Genomic DNA, 15,306 nt, shown 5'->3' with positions numbered 1-15,306 from the left:
GTAAAGACCAAGCACAAAACAGACGGTCTAGAATCAAGCAATGTGTTTGTTATGGGCGGAGTCAGAGTAAACGAGGTGTTTCTTTGCAAGCACAGTCTGTGTTATGGTAGAAATAGCATCACGAGATTTAGTCATTTACCTTGAACGAACATAATGGAAGAGCAACAAGAAGAAAATGCAGAAATATGTATGTTTAATTCCCAAAAAGGGTCATATAGGCCTACTCCATTGTTTGGATATTTTGGATTTGAGGAAAGTGATGTTGATCAGGTAAGTTACAAGTCCAAACGTGAAATATCAAGAGTTTCAAAAGCTGAAGACACAAGCCGCAACCATAAAAAAAACCCTACCATCCATGACACAGACAACAATAGCGGATCGCGCATCATGTAAGTTAGCCAAGGATAAGTGTCCAATAAGCAACGTGAGCAGCAAGGGGTTTTAAAAAATTATTGCCACATAAAAGGAATATCATAGGCTTTTTTTTCAAAAATGTTTTGTTTTTATTTCAGTTTAATTCTGATTTGATATAAATATATATTAGAGCCCTGCATTTCAGCCTTTTTACGCCCCTCGGGTCGGGTTTCAGACCAATTTTAACATCAGTTGATATGCGGCCAGGCCTCTGGATTTTTTATGGTTTCTCCACCTTTTTTTATTTTAATTTAATTAAAAGAAACGTTGAGACATTGATAAATTGTAAAAGAAAGACGTTTAACCTATCGCACGAGTCCACTATGCACATTTACAATGCACCTGTTACAAGCGTCTCCACCAGCAGCAGGACCTTCAGCGCATCGGGATAAATGGAGAACTTTATTAAAACCTTAAATGCTGCGCTTTCTGACTTCTTTCTGTAGTCATGTAAAAAATGCGGTGTCATTTTTTAGTTTGAGAGCCTTTTTTTCTTAGTTTAACTGTTGGATACACAAATAGCCATGTTCTATGGTAAAGCCTTGAATTTTAATTGATGCATAGCGAATGTGTAAGGTAAGGCAACCAGCATGTTTATTTCGTTTCATGTTTATTTCGTTTCGTTTTGTATAGCCCGACCCTTTTCATAATTTTTCTGCACCCTGCCGCAACTGCGAGCAACAGAGCAGCCTCCTTCCACTTTTTAAAAAATAGTATGTTGATAATAAACATTTAAACTAACATTGTTATATGTTGAAAATATATATTTTATATAGATGTTATTGTAGGCAAGTGAACTGTTGATTTGAAAGGCTCATTTAACCAAACAAGTCGTCAACATGACGTTAGCTGTCTGCCGCTAACCGCTTGGTCATTATCAAAAACCTTAATTTAACAAACAAAAAAGGCTCTAAAACGTAAGAAATAAAAAATATTTTATAATTTTGACAGTTAAAACTGAACTGCTTTAATTGCTGCAATAGTATAACAGCTAAGGAATCTGTGTAAGGAGTTATTTTTGTTATTTATGCGGTTTTCTTTTGCAAAATCTATACAGAATTTTGCAGAATTATTTTAAATGTTTTAAAAAGATCTAAGAGAATGGGAGCTGTGGATATTACAAAACAATAAAATATTTTATAATATAGGCCTATAAAATGTATATAATATTATATACATGGCTGTAAAGTGTAATAAAAATACTGAAGTAAATAGAAGTTCGTCATCTTTAATCGTGATCAAAAGTTTGAGCAAAACAATCGTGATCATCATTTTTCCTTTAATCGTGCAGCCCTAATCGTTAGCCTATTTTTACAAAAACTGCTTCTACTTGGCCATGACTTGGTCATTTTTCAAACCCATTATAACTCCTTAATCAGCAAATGAAAGGACAGAAATGGGCGGAAACATTTCACTTTTGTGTAATGTTAAACTTAAAGAAAGGTGTATATACGTCCGTTTCTCTTCATGTATCGCAAACAATGACAAGCGCCTCATCAGAGCATAAGCAGGTTTCATTAAAGCCTGGAACACAGCAGACGAAAGAGGTACAGAAAATTAATTCAAAATATAAATGTCATAAGTCAAGAAAAGCAAACGTGTCCAGGGAAAACGCATCAGCAGCGTCATACGTCAAATGGTCACTGCAGTCTCGTGACTTCAGTCTCTTGCACGTGTTCACAACAGAACCGGAGAGCGCAACAGAACCAGCAGAGCGCAGGAATCTAGACTCTAGAGCAGGCGTGGGCATTCCTGATGCTTGAGGGCCATTGTTTTGCTAGGTTTAGCTCCAGCCCTAATCAAACACACCTGAACAATCTGATCAAAGGCTACAGGATGAGTTGGAAATGATGGTTTGATTGGAGTTGGAGCTAAACTTTGCAGGACAATGGCCCTCAAGGACCAGGAATACCCACCCATGCTCTAGAGCAGGGTTAGGCAACGTCGGTCCTGGATTGCCGATGCCCTGCAGATTTTAGCTTCAACCTTGATAGTTTTTGAGGTGTGCTTGATTTCAGCTGGAGCTGAACTCTTCAGGACATCAGCACTCCAGGACCGATGTCGCCCACCCCTTATGTTCCTTAAAAGTTTTCAACTTTCCCAAAAATATTATGCCAACATAAAAGGGTACATTGTCTGAACATTACTGTGCGTTCACACCAGACGGGGAAGAGGCAGCAATCGCAAGTGATTTACATTTGAAGTCAACGCAGAGGCGCGAATAGGCATCCTGCGGCGCGGTTCAAGCGAATGCCACGTTGATGCGGGAAACGAGCGAGTTGAAAAATTTGAACTTTGGCGGATATTCGCGTTGCTTTACCCAATCAAGAGCTTGCTCTAGTAGTGATATGATTACAGGAAGCGAGCGTCTCGAATAAATAGCATTTCACGCGCAAATGAAGCAAAGTAAACTCAAAATGTTCAAGCGTCCAACTCCACACTAATTGCACGTTTTTGCCGTCTTTACCACGTCTAGTTTGAAAACGCACAGTCTGAATGTTATATTCTACCATTTCCAAACGTTATGCCAATGTCACGTTTTAATGTTCACAAAAGTTTAAAAGAACCGTTTTCTATATTTACTTTTTTTGTGTGTTATGTAAATGATAGAGAAACATTGCATTTTATTATTTTAAAACTGATATAAAACCATTATTTCTTAACTCTTTCGCCGCCAGCATTTTTCATGATTTTCACAAAACTTGAATGCCTTCCAGAAAATGCTCCTTTTAAAATATATAAACATACAATATATGAAATAAAAGAACAGACCATCTGCTTTTAATCAAAAAATTCCGTTTCATCCTACCTTCATGTGTTCTGTTTTTATCACCTTTCAAATATGTGTAGGTTTCATCAAAAACACCAAATTTTAGCAAAAAGCTGAGATAATTCCATTTTTGTGAAGGACCTTTGATAGAGATCAGATGCAGAGCGATCTTTAAAACATACATGGACATACAGCTGTTTGCCCTAGGGGAATACTTCCAGTTTTTATAAGTTGCGGAAGAGCGCACCTGGTGGATAATAGCGGTATTGCAGATTGACGAGATTACTCGTTAATGGCGGGGAAAGAGGTGGCGTAGAAATATTGCTCTAGAAAACAATTCACTTTTTAGGTTTAAAGGTTTTGTTTAATTTAAAGTCAGCATTATGGCGATCAGTGTTTGTTTTAGTTGGATTCTTGACCCTTGACATTTTGTTACTAGTTTTTCCCTGGGTGCATTAACTTTGTGTGTATAAAACACATTTGTTTTGGTAATGTAAAGTCAATAGTTCAATCTTGTGGTGGGTGGTACATAATGGTAAAGATCATCATCTAATTAATTGATTTACTCACTCATAGGGGTGTGACGGTTTTTATATAACCGTGAGACCGACTGTTATAGTTGAACACCTTCATTAGAACTACATAACCGACAAAACCGTGTTATTAAAATATTTTTAAAAACATTTTTATCATAAAGAATGTTTAATGACTAATTAAAAACAATTGTTAACAGTCTGTGTTACACGTCCCACCATGTTTTCACACAGTGAAAAATACAGAGTGGAGCAGACACTGACAACGCGCTGACATACAGGACAGACCAGATTACTTTTCGGTTACTTTTGAGATTAAATATATTAAACAAAGTCTCACCTTTCAAATAATGTCTTCCTTCTAGTTAATTTATAGCATCAAATAAACACGAATGACCATAAGAAGAAATGTTGTTTTAACCACAGAAAGGCGTCAGTACACTCCGCTTTCAAGTTCAAATCCTTCCATGTTAATCTACTAATTCTCCTGAAAGCACATTCACTGCTAGTTGTCTTGCTGTTAATTTTAAATAAATGTAGAGCAAGTAGCTTATCAGCTTATCAGTATCAGCTTATCAGTTTATTCAAACGCCTATAATTTATTCACCCCCGTCATCAAAAGCGTTGATGTCTTTCTTTGTTCAGTCAAGAAGTATTGCATTTTTTTTTTTTTTGAAAAAGTCTCTTAAATTGAAAAAAATCCTGGAATGTTTTCCTCAAAAAACTTAATTTCATCTCGACTGAACAAAAAGAAGACATCAACAATTTGGATGACATGGGGGCATGGGTGACATTTTTTATGAAAGTGGAATATTCCTTTAAAGATTTTTAGAAACTATTGACAAAAAAATTAACTGCTGTGTATTTGAGATGCACAAACATCCTGGATCCTGGATGACATTCGTAATTTCAGCAATTTCTTATCATTTTCATTTAATAGTCACCATTGTTGAGATTCATACTGTGATTCTTCATGTTTGTGTGACTAAATAACACAGTGGTCAGTCTTTCAAAATCCCTAAGATTGACAAATTGTACTGAACTGTAGTATCACATTATTGATGGAAAAAACTTCAAATGAGTAAGTAATGAATAATTAACTCAAATCACTAGATGTTGAGCATTACTATCAGAAACTAACCACAACCATCATACTAAATAACCTGCTGCTTTTTGCCATCACAAATGTGTTTTTAACACACAAAGTTATAGCAGCCAAGGAAAAAACTAGTAAGCTTCAAGTCAATGGTAAAGAGTCCAACCAAAATAAACACTGATCACCATAATTGCGACTTTAAATGAAAAATAACATCAACATCTAAGCCTAATAAGTGAATTTTGTTTTCTACAGTAATAGTAAAAATTATGGACCTATGCGTCTCAGACGGCTTGATGATGAGTAAATCATTGGTTTAATATATTTGGCTGAACTATCCCTTTAAAGAACATTTTCTGGAAGACATTAAACTTTTGTGAAAATCATAAGAAATGCTGCCGCTGGCTGGCAACATTTTTTAAAAAGGCTGGCGGGAAAGAGTTAACATTTGTCAAAACTACTTAAATGTCCTCAAATAACTAAGAGCAGGTCCTTGATTAATCTAAACCCAGTCGCAGACATCCGCTACGCTTAGATGGTGAAACCAGGGCCGGCCCTGGGCATAGGCGGAATAGGCAAATGCTAAGGGCGCCGCTGACCCCTTGGGGCGTCCGTGCGCCCAAATTATTTTTTTTTTTATATAAACATTTTACTATAAATATTTAATTCTGCACAAGAAAACAGCAGTTATTAATGAATTATTAGTAGCATAGTATCTCGGAAGATCGTGCTTGTTAAATAGCTCTATACTGCACTGAAGCGGCAGTTTAAAATATAAACCCAGAATTCAGCGAACGTCAAGACAAAGAAAACGGAAACAACAATCAGACCGAGATGCAGAATTTACATAATGTTACACAAATCATGTTTAAATTTCAATGTTTCTGGACAGAAATACCAACTTGTTCACTTTGTTTGGTATTAATAAGTGCTGGCCGCGGTGCTGAAGAGGCGCTCGGACGGAGTACTGGTGGCACATGCACAGATATTTACGTGCAAGCCATTGGAAACTATTATTCGTTATTATATAATTATTATTCGTTACTTTCACTTAAGAAGAGTTCTGCACTTTTTATTTCAACATTTCTCTTTATATAAATTCTATTTTGTACTTAAATCTATAATTTCGTTACTAACCCAACGAACTCATCTGCGCTTTCCGATAGGTTGCACGTAATGGGAAAAGTATAGCTTTCTTCCACTTGAGAAGAGTTGTGCATTTTTAAACTTTTAAAAAAAATATCTCTTTAACAAAAACATTTTTTTCTTCTATTTAAAATCTATAGTTTCGTTATTTTACTAACCCAACTAATGACTCGTCCGCTTTCCAATAGATTATGCAATATCTGTGCATAAGTGCCACCAGTACTCCGTCAGAGCGGGTCTTGGTCTTCAGCACCGCGGGGAGCAGCCAGCACTCCAATGCGCAGCTTATTAATACCAAACAAAGTGAACAAGTTGGTATTTCTGTCCAGAAACATTGAAATTTAAACATGGTCCATGTAACTTTATGTAAATCCCGCGTCTCGGTCTGATTGTTGTTTCCGCTTTGTTGTTCTTGACGTTCGCTAAATTCTGGGTTTGTATTTTAAACTGCCGCTTCAGTGCAGTACATAGCCACAGTATGCGTGCGTGCGTGTTTGTTTGTGTGTGTTTCCAAAATATTTTCAAAATAAAGAAAAACGACAAAGCTGTGCAGTTTGTTTCTGTATAAGTTTATGAGCAAAATGATTGGAACACAATTGTGATTCTGTGATTCTAAAGGGCACCAGGTGAAATCTTGCCTAGGGCAGCAAATTGGCCAGGGCCGGCCCTGGGTGAAACGGATGTAAATTCTACGTCTAGACAAGTGTTATGACCAGGTGTACGTCTAGCTTATGCAACCCACCCCTATAACTGGTACAGGAACTGAATTTACTCTCCTGATGTAAGATGTTTTTATTATTGTGTTCCTTACAGATGAGAGGAATGATTTCTCTGAAGGAGAAATAACGTCCTCAACATCAAAAGAAAGACATTTAGAGAGCAAACACACAGAACAGAAACTCTTCACCTGCAGGACATCTGAGATCAACTTTACTACCTTACAAGATGAGAAACTTCATTCAGAAGATCACAGAGAGAAGAAGAAGAAGAAGAAGAAGAAGAAGAAGAAGAAGAAGAAGAAAAAGTTTGACTGTCAGCAGTGTGGGAAGAATTTTGAATTCTTATCTCGGCTACAAGTTCACATGAGGACACACAGTGGTGAAAAGTCTTTCCACTGCAGTGAATGTGGCAAATATTTCAGCAGCAAACTAAATCTTGATGCTCATCAGAGAAATCATACAGGTGAAAAACCTTACAAATGCTCTCGGTGTGAGAGGACGTTTACTAAGTCAGGCAAATTAAAAGCCCATGAGAGACTTCATAATGGAGAGAAACCTCATCACTGTAAAGTTTGTGGGAAGAGTTTCAGTCGACATCACATTTTAGTGAATCACCAGAGAAATCATACAGGTGAAAAACCTTACAAATGTTTTCAGTGTGAGAAGACGTTTACTCGTTTAGGTTCCTTAAAAGCCCATAAGAGTTTTCATACTGGAGAGAAACCTTACAAATGCTCTCAGTGTGGGAAGACATTTCCTAGGTCAGGTCACTTAAAAATCCATCAAAGAATTCACACTGGAGAGAAACCTTATCACTGTAGTGTTTGTGGCAAGAGTTTCATTCGACATGATAGTTTAATAACACACCAGAGAACTCATACAGGTGAAAAACCTTACAAATGCTCTCAGTGTGAGAAGACGTTTACTAAGTCAGGCAACTTAAAAGCCCATGAGAGACTTCATACTGGAGAAAATATTTTCAAATGCTCTCAGTGTGAGAAGACGTTTCCTTCGTCAGGTCACTTAAAAATCCATGAGAGAATTCACACTGGAGAGAAACCTTATCACTGTTGTGTTTGTGGCAAGAGTTTCAGTCGACATGATAGTTTAGTGTCACACCAGAGAATTCATACAGGTGAAAAACCTTACGAATGCTCTCTGTGTGAGAAGACGTTTGCTCACTTAAGTAGTATAAAAGCCCATGAGAAAGTTCACACTAGAGGAAAACCTCATTAATGTAGTGTTTGTGGAAAGAGTTTTAATCTACGTGTCAGTTTAGTGAAACACCAGAGAACTCGTACAGGTGAAAAACCTTGATACCCCATAAAACCCCCTGAAAGACTCTGCTTTTTCAGTATAACCCATTCAAATATTTCTAAATAAATTATAAACGTAACATGATGAAAACGCTATAAGAAACACAGGAAACAGACGTTGACAAAACAACGGACATTCTATTCTAATTATTAATAGATTTCCAGATGATTTCATCATTCCAGTCTGTCCATGTAAGGGCTTATTTCAACCACCTACATTTATCTTCAACAGGGTGTTTTATAAAAATGAAGGCCTTCAATACTGAAGGTCTAGGGTTTTTCGCTGCTTTTTCTGGTCAAAGCCCGCCCACAAGCTGTTTGACCAACATGTCAAACAACTAGGGGTGTAACGTGTATTCGTACCGGACCGTTTCGGTACAGGGCTTTCGGCACGGTGCACATGTGCACTGAATGTCCGAATGCAATCTTTTGATTCATGTTCCCCGGATGACCTACTACTTCCGGTTAGATTTTGCAGTGTGCATACGATGGACACTTCACCATCCCATGATGCCCGGGAGAGAAGTTATCCAACGAAGAAGAAGAGGCATGCAGCTGTTTTCGCGCTGAAATGACATGACGTGATGATGACGTATGTCACGTGATGTAGCAACATGGCGGATGTAGTACGTCCGAATCTCATTCATACTACCAGGATTCATACTATACAGTACCTACTGTTTTAACGCCAAGTAAGTAGGTACTTCATCTAATTCAGTACCTACTATACAGTATGTGGTTTCTTCTGTCAAACATATAACATAATTCACCCCACAGAAAGATTTTTATTGACTTAGTTGTATATTCGTTTGATTATTTATGTAAACATTTACGGGGCCGCTTACGCGTCGCGCCATAAAGCGTGTGTCAACGCACTGTTTTGTTCTTTTAAAGTGCGTGAGAGGTTGCGCGTCTTTCATGAGACAATCAGCTGGTCGGGACAGAGAAGAGCTGTAACCCGGGCTTACTCAGCTGCGGAGGGTTTCGTTAGTTTAAGTCACAACTTACATTGACGACACAAGCAAAGATTAGGAGAAACGTGCAAAAGATAAAAGATGGCTATGTATGCAACTCACTAATCTCAATATGACTGTATAATAAGTATATCATCATGTTGCTTGCTATGCACATAGAGCAGTAATATTATTTTTATGTAGAGATGGTACATAGCCAATTCAATACTGTGAGTTAAACAATCCAAAATAATCAAAACAGAAAAATTTTTGGTGGCAAAAATGTAGGCTAATAGTTCATAAATGTATTCAGGAATTGAATTTGTGATTAGTGCAAGGTTTTAGTAGAAAAAGTTTCAGAGAACGTTAAGAGAAGACTTACCTACCTGTAATAAAATAATGTAAAAAGTATGTTATTTAGTGGAGAACTTTGCAGTAGTATTTTATTTATTCTTTTTTTTATTTTTTTTATATTTTATATATTATATTTTAATAAGAAGTGTTTAAAAACTGTAAACAAATTGTAGAAAAAAGTTTATAGTAATTAACAACCTGCAGTAATGTTTGCATTTTTCCCTTTACTGTACCGAAAATGAGCCGAACCGTGGCTTCAAAACCGAGGTACGCACTGAACCGTGATTTTGTGTGCCGTTACACCCCTACAAACAACCAATCACAGTTTGCTTCATCTAGCGTCACGTTTCGGACTCCCCACAATAACGAGCCGCCTGGCAACAAGTCAGTTATTGAAATAACCAGCCGCAACTGAATAGCATCTAAATAAACAACATTACTCACCATAGAACAGGAGTGGGGAACCCTGGGTCCTGGAGGGCCATTGTCCTGCAGAGTTTAGTTCCAACCCTAACCAAAACACCTGAATTTAATTTCCAAGTAATCATAAAGACTTGAATAAGATTTTTCAGGTGTGTTTTATTAGGGTTGGAATTAAACTATGCAGGACAGTGGCCCTCCAGGACCAGGGTTCCCCACCCCTGCCATAGAACAATGTTGTGCACTTCATCAACAGCCACACCAATGAGACGCTCCCTTTAAACATCTGTTTGAAGCATATCTCTCCACTTTTTAACACATACAAGTAGGGGTGGGCGGAATGACCAAAAATCTATTCCACGGAATGAGTCATTTTATTTCACGAAACGGAATATTTCACGGTATACATGTTTTCAGTTTATATTGTTTTTTGATGATAAAAAATTACATAAATACACCACTCACTATAGCTTTTAACTAAATGCTCACCACAGTTTTAAAATATGAGCATTGAATCTTGTTTTTAATTGAGTTATTAATTTTATAGACTATTGTAGCTATGGCTTCATTGTATTTTGTATTTATGCATACATTACATTAAATATATGCAATATGTAAAATGAACAGGTAGAACTGTATGCAAAAACGTACAGACAGGATAAATACCTGTATATGAGAGAAGAAGCTCTAGATATTATAAATGTGACAGGTGCTATGATGTGATGATCATAAAGTTTGTTTTAAGGTCTTGACGCCCTTTACTTTCTATTAGACCTCAACACTTGCATCTCTTAAGTTTCTCGTCTTTCCGATCAAATATGTTTGTACAAGCAAATGGCGCATCAAACTACATCGCTCCATCATCGCACGTGTCACTGATATAAACGCGAGTTTTGTCTTAGCTTGCTTAAAGTTCAGAAAACTTTACAACTATTAGCATTATGTGCAAGAAGAACTCTTTATTTGTCGTCGCAGCTCCTTGTGCTTGCCTAGAGAGACCTCTGCACGCGAGGGACCGGCCGGCTGCTGCATGAGGAGAGAGAGAGCGCGAGAGCGAGCAAGTAAGCAAGCAAGAGTCTCGCTGCATGACCCGTGGTGGATTCACTGGCACTTATTATAAAAATTACACAAATAACTCGTTCATTTTTTATAAGTGAACTATTTTACATGTTTCTCTGTCACACTCAGTCTAACATGCTGGAGGGCAGAGTTAGCCACGCCCACTTATTTACATTCCGCGGAATAGACGGAATAGAAAAATCTGTTACGTCTGACATTTTATTCCGCGGTAACGGAATATACCGTCATACCGCCCAGCCCTACATACAAGCAATTCAGGAGAACCGAACTTTTTGACTCCACTAACTGCCTCAAGCTAAACTCTTGGACGTCTTTTAGAGAGTCTATGCTGCGAACTTTGCATATTTTTGAGAATCCAATGTTAAGCTGATCATGATAACTGATCATTATTATCCACGTGAACACGACTGATTCTCTTCCTCAATGGAACGTCAGAGTTTTGTTTTCCAGGGGCCGAAACTAATCGCGACACTTGCGTCTCCTGGAAATCCGGTTTATTTCAACCAATCAAAGACGACTTTGACATTCTCACAGGATTTCCAGAAAAGTGTACGAAAAACATCAGACGTTTAGCCAACAGTCTGTGGCCGTGACGTCTGAGGCTGTGACTACCGTCCTGCAGACTTCAGTTCCAACCCAGCTCCAGCACACCTGTCTGTAATTAACAAGCAACTCTGAACACCTTGATTAGCTGCTTCAGCTGTGTTTGATTGGGGTTTGAGCTAAAATCTGCAGGACGGTAGCACTCCAGGAGCAGGGTTGGTGACCCCTGCTATAGCCTGATTGTCTTGGCTTGCATCCATGAAATATTTTAGGCCTACTGCATAGAGAGAAAATTTAGATCGCTATTACGCAACAATCAGGAAATGGGGACCCCCAGAATATTGGTGTGATGGGTAATTTGCACACCGCTTTACATTTGAATTAGCTTTTGTATTATGATGATCTTACGTTGCTAATAAATTTTTATTTTGGATTTATTCTGCATTACTCTGATTTATTGACTACAAGTGCATTTGATGTATCCTTTGTGACCGCCAATCTATGACCTGGGGCCTAGACCATGATGTCGGTTTAGTTGGTTAGCCAGGTAAGTTTACTAAAATTAGTTTGTGAAAATCCTTGGTTTTGGGTATCATGAAAATAGCTTGTACCAACAAGGCCTGTTCACATTAGCTTGGTTTTGTCAACTTAAAACTAATCTTGTAACCCTGAGTTTGTTTAACCATTTTCATGGTGCAGGCCCCAGGATTAAGTTATCAAGAGGTAATCAAGTTTTATAAATGTTGCCTTTGATGACCTCGTTTTATTTCATTATGTAAGGTTTCATGTAATGTTCAAAACTAAATACTTAGGGGCGGTTTCTCAGATAGGGATTAGACTAGTCCTAGACTAAAATAAATTAAAGAGCTGTCTAAACTGAAAACAACTTACCCTGACATACCTTAAAATACATCAGTGCCCTTTGTTTTGCCTCAAAATGCACACAAGTAATCTTTTTAGTAAGACATGGTTGTTAAAACTAGCTATATTTCCTAATTAAACTAAGGTCTAGTCCTGGCTTAAACTAATCCCTGTCCAGGAAACCACCCCTCAGTCATAGATGTTACAGTATTAGTCCAATTCGATAGTGTGTTAATGCAGCACAGAATAAAGTGTTCAGATTACCATAAACAAAAGAGTATCCCGACAGACGGTTTACACTAACACATACTTCCGCATTTGTCCACGACACTGTTGTCAAGTGTTTCTACTTCAGTAAAGGTTGCAACAAATGGTAACGTTAGGGTGGCCATTCGTGCCAGTTCCGCCGGACAGGTCCCGAACATGTTTTCGGGTTCGTTCTCCGAAAGTCGCGTTGCTGGACTGCATACGTCATCGAGGTTCTCACATTTCAGTTAAAATACATTAGAAAATTAAGATTTATTTCTTTTAAGACATACAATCATTGTAGTTTCATTCTTACCTTGAAATGTAACGGATGCTTTTCTGAAATTAAACCCGAAATATTAAACCTTAATGACGTATGCGGTCGACCAACGCGACTTCCAGAGAACGAACCCGAAAACATGTTCGGGAGGTGTCCGGCGGAACTGGCACGAATGGCCACCCTAGGTAACGTAGATATTAACAGCATTGACAGGCGACTGCACTGCCTTGTGTCACTGTTTAGAATGTAAATTATGAAAACATTGCCAAGTAGTTGAAAACATCAGAGATATTGTTAGAAACCAGCTGAACAAAATACACTATATTGCCAAAAGTTTTGGGACACCCCTCCAAATCATTAAATTAATGTGTTCCAATCACTTCTATGGCCTCAGATGTATAAAATCAATCACTTAAGCATGCAGACAGCTTTTACAAACATTTGTGAAATGAATGGGTAGTTAATAGTGATAGGTTGCTACCTGTGCAATAAGTCCATTTGTGAAATTTCCTCACTACTGAATTTTCCACGGTCAACTGTTAGTAATATTATAACAAAATGGAAGCAACTGGGAACAACAGCAACTCAGCCGCTTAAAATCACAGAGCGGGGTCAGCGCATTGGTCGGTAACTTTCTGCAGAGTCAATAACTACAGACCTTCATGTGAGCTTCAGATAAGCTCAAGAACAGTGCGTAGAGAGCTTCATGGAATGGGTTTTCATGGCCAAACAACTGCATCCAAGCCTTACATCTCCAAGTTGAATGCAAAGTGTCAAATTCAGTGGTGTAAAAGCACATCATCACTGGACTCTTGAGCAGTGGAGACATTTTATCTGGAGCAACGAATCGCTTCTCTGTCTGGCAATCCAATGGACAAGTCTGGGTTTGGCGGTTGCCAGGATAACGGTACTTGCCTTGCTGCAGGGGTGTCCACTCCTGCTCCTGGAGGGCCGGTGTCTCTGCAGAGTTTTATTCCAACCCTAATCAAACACATCTGATCCAGCTAATCAAGGTCTTACTAGGCAGACTAGCCCTGCGTTCTAGTTAGTTTTTTTATGACCTTCCCTCGCTAACTTCCCTCAGTCTCGTTCACTCGGATGTACGTCCTTGCTTACGTTGTACGAGTGCCCACTACTGCTGGAACACTTGAAGTGGGTTTAAATGGATCGCCCTAAGCCCTTGATCACATGGAAAGTGGAGACCGCCCCCTCCATGTGCAAAGCACAAGTTTCTGAAGTGATGCATTGTGGGATATGGAGCTGCCTGAAGTCTACATATGAAGTAGACTCGCTCCCTCTGTCAAAATCCACGGAGCGAGGGTCTGTCCATACAAACTTCCCTCGTCCACTTGACAAAGTGGAACGCACTTCAAAATGGTCACAGGGATTCCCCCGAGGGGAAGTGTTTAGGGAAGTTCACGAGTGCGTGTCTAAAACTGGAGTGGAATGCACCCCTGATACTTTGAGGCAGGTGTGTTGAGGGAAGTTTTAGCTAAACTTTGCAGGACACAGGCCCTCCAGGACCGAATTTGGACACCCCTGCCTTGCTGCATTGTGCCAAGTGCAAGTTTGATGAAGGGGATTATGGTGTTGGGTTGTTTTTCAGGGATTGGGCTTGGCCCCTTAGTTCTAGTGAAAGGAACTCTTAATGCCTCATCATATCAAGACATTTTGGACAATTTCATGCTCCCAACTTTGTGGGAACAGTTTTGGGATGGCCCTTTCCTGTTCCAACATGACTGTGCACCAGTGCACAAAGCAAGGTCCATAAAAACATGGATGAGCGAGTGGAGACTACGACCGAGGCCTTCTCATCCATCATCAGTTTCTGACATTACAAATGTGTTTTTAGAAGAATGGTCAAAAATTCCCATAAACACACTCCTAAACCTTGTAGAAAGTCTTCCGAGAAGAGTTGAAGCTGTTATAGCTGCAAAGGGTGGGCCAACTCCATATTAAACCCTATAGATTAAGAATGGGATGTCATTCAGGTTCATGTGCATATAAAGGCTGGTGTCCCAAAACTTTAGCCAATATAGTGTATTTAACACTGGCCTAGTATTTTTTGGAAATTTTACTGCAAATATCTTACAAATTTTACCTTTAATTGTTTGGTCTGACAACTCTTAACTACACTCACCTAAGAATTATTTGGGAACACCTTACTAATACTGTGTTTGACCCCTTTTTGCCTTCAGAACTGCCTTAATTCCAGAGGATGGGTACATGGTGGTCATAAAGGAATGGACATGGTCAGAAACAATGCTCAGGTAGGCCGTGGCATTTAAACAATGCCCAATTGGCACTAAAGGAGCCTAAAGTGTGACAAGAAAACATCCCCCACACCATTACACCAGCACCCTGCACAGTGGTAACAAGGCATGATGGATCCATGTTCTAATTCTGTTTACGGGAAATTCTGACTCTACCATCTGAATAACTCAACAGAAATAAAGACTCGTCAGACCAGGCAACATTTTTTCAGTCTTCAACTGTCCAATTTTGGTGAGCTTGTTTGATATAAAAGTATGAAACATATAAAAAAGTTAAGAAAACACATTTCAAGAGCTAAGGC

At 38.7% G+C, this 15,306-nt stretch overlaps 1 pseudogene; it reads left to right on the top strand.

Moving 5' to 3' along the window:
- LOC135721438 (uncharacterized) overlaps positions 1-8,420 on the top strand; it is a 33,514-nt pseudogene extending 25,094 nt beyond the window's left edge.
- Positions 8,421-15,306: the final 6,886 nt, after the last annotated feature.

The sequence above is a fragment of the Paramisgurnus dabryanus genome, chromosome 18 (assembly GCF_030506205.2).
Source record: "Paramisgurnus dabryanus chromosome 18, PD_genome_1.1, whole genome shotgun sequence".
Lineage (NCBI taxonomy): Eukaryota > Metazoa > Chordata > Actinopteri > Cypriniformes > Cobitidae > Paramisgurnus > Paramisgurnus dabryanus.
The sequence above is the reverse complement of the archived record's forward strand: the minus strand, read 5'-3'. Positions and strand labels throughout refer to the sequence as shown.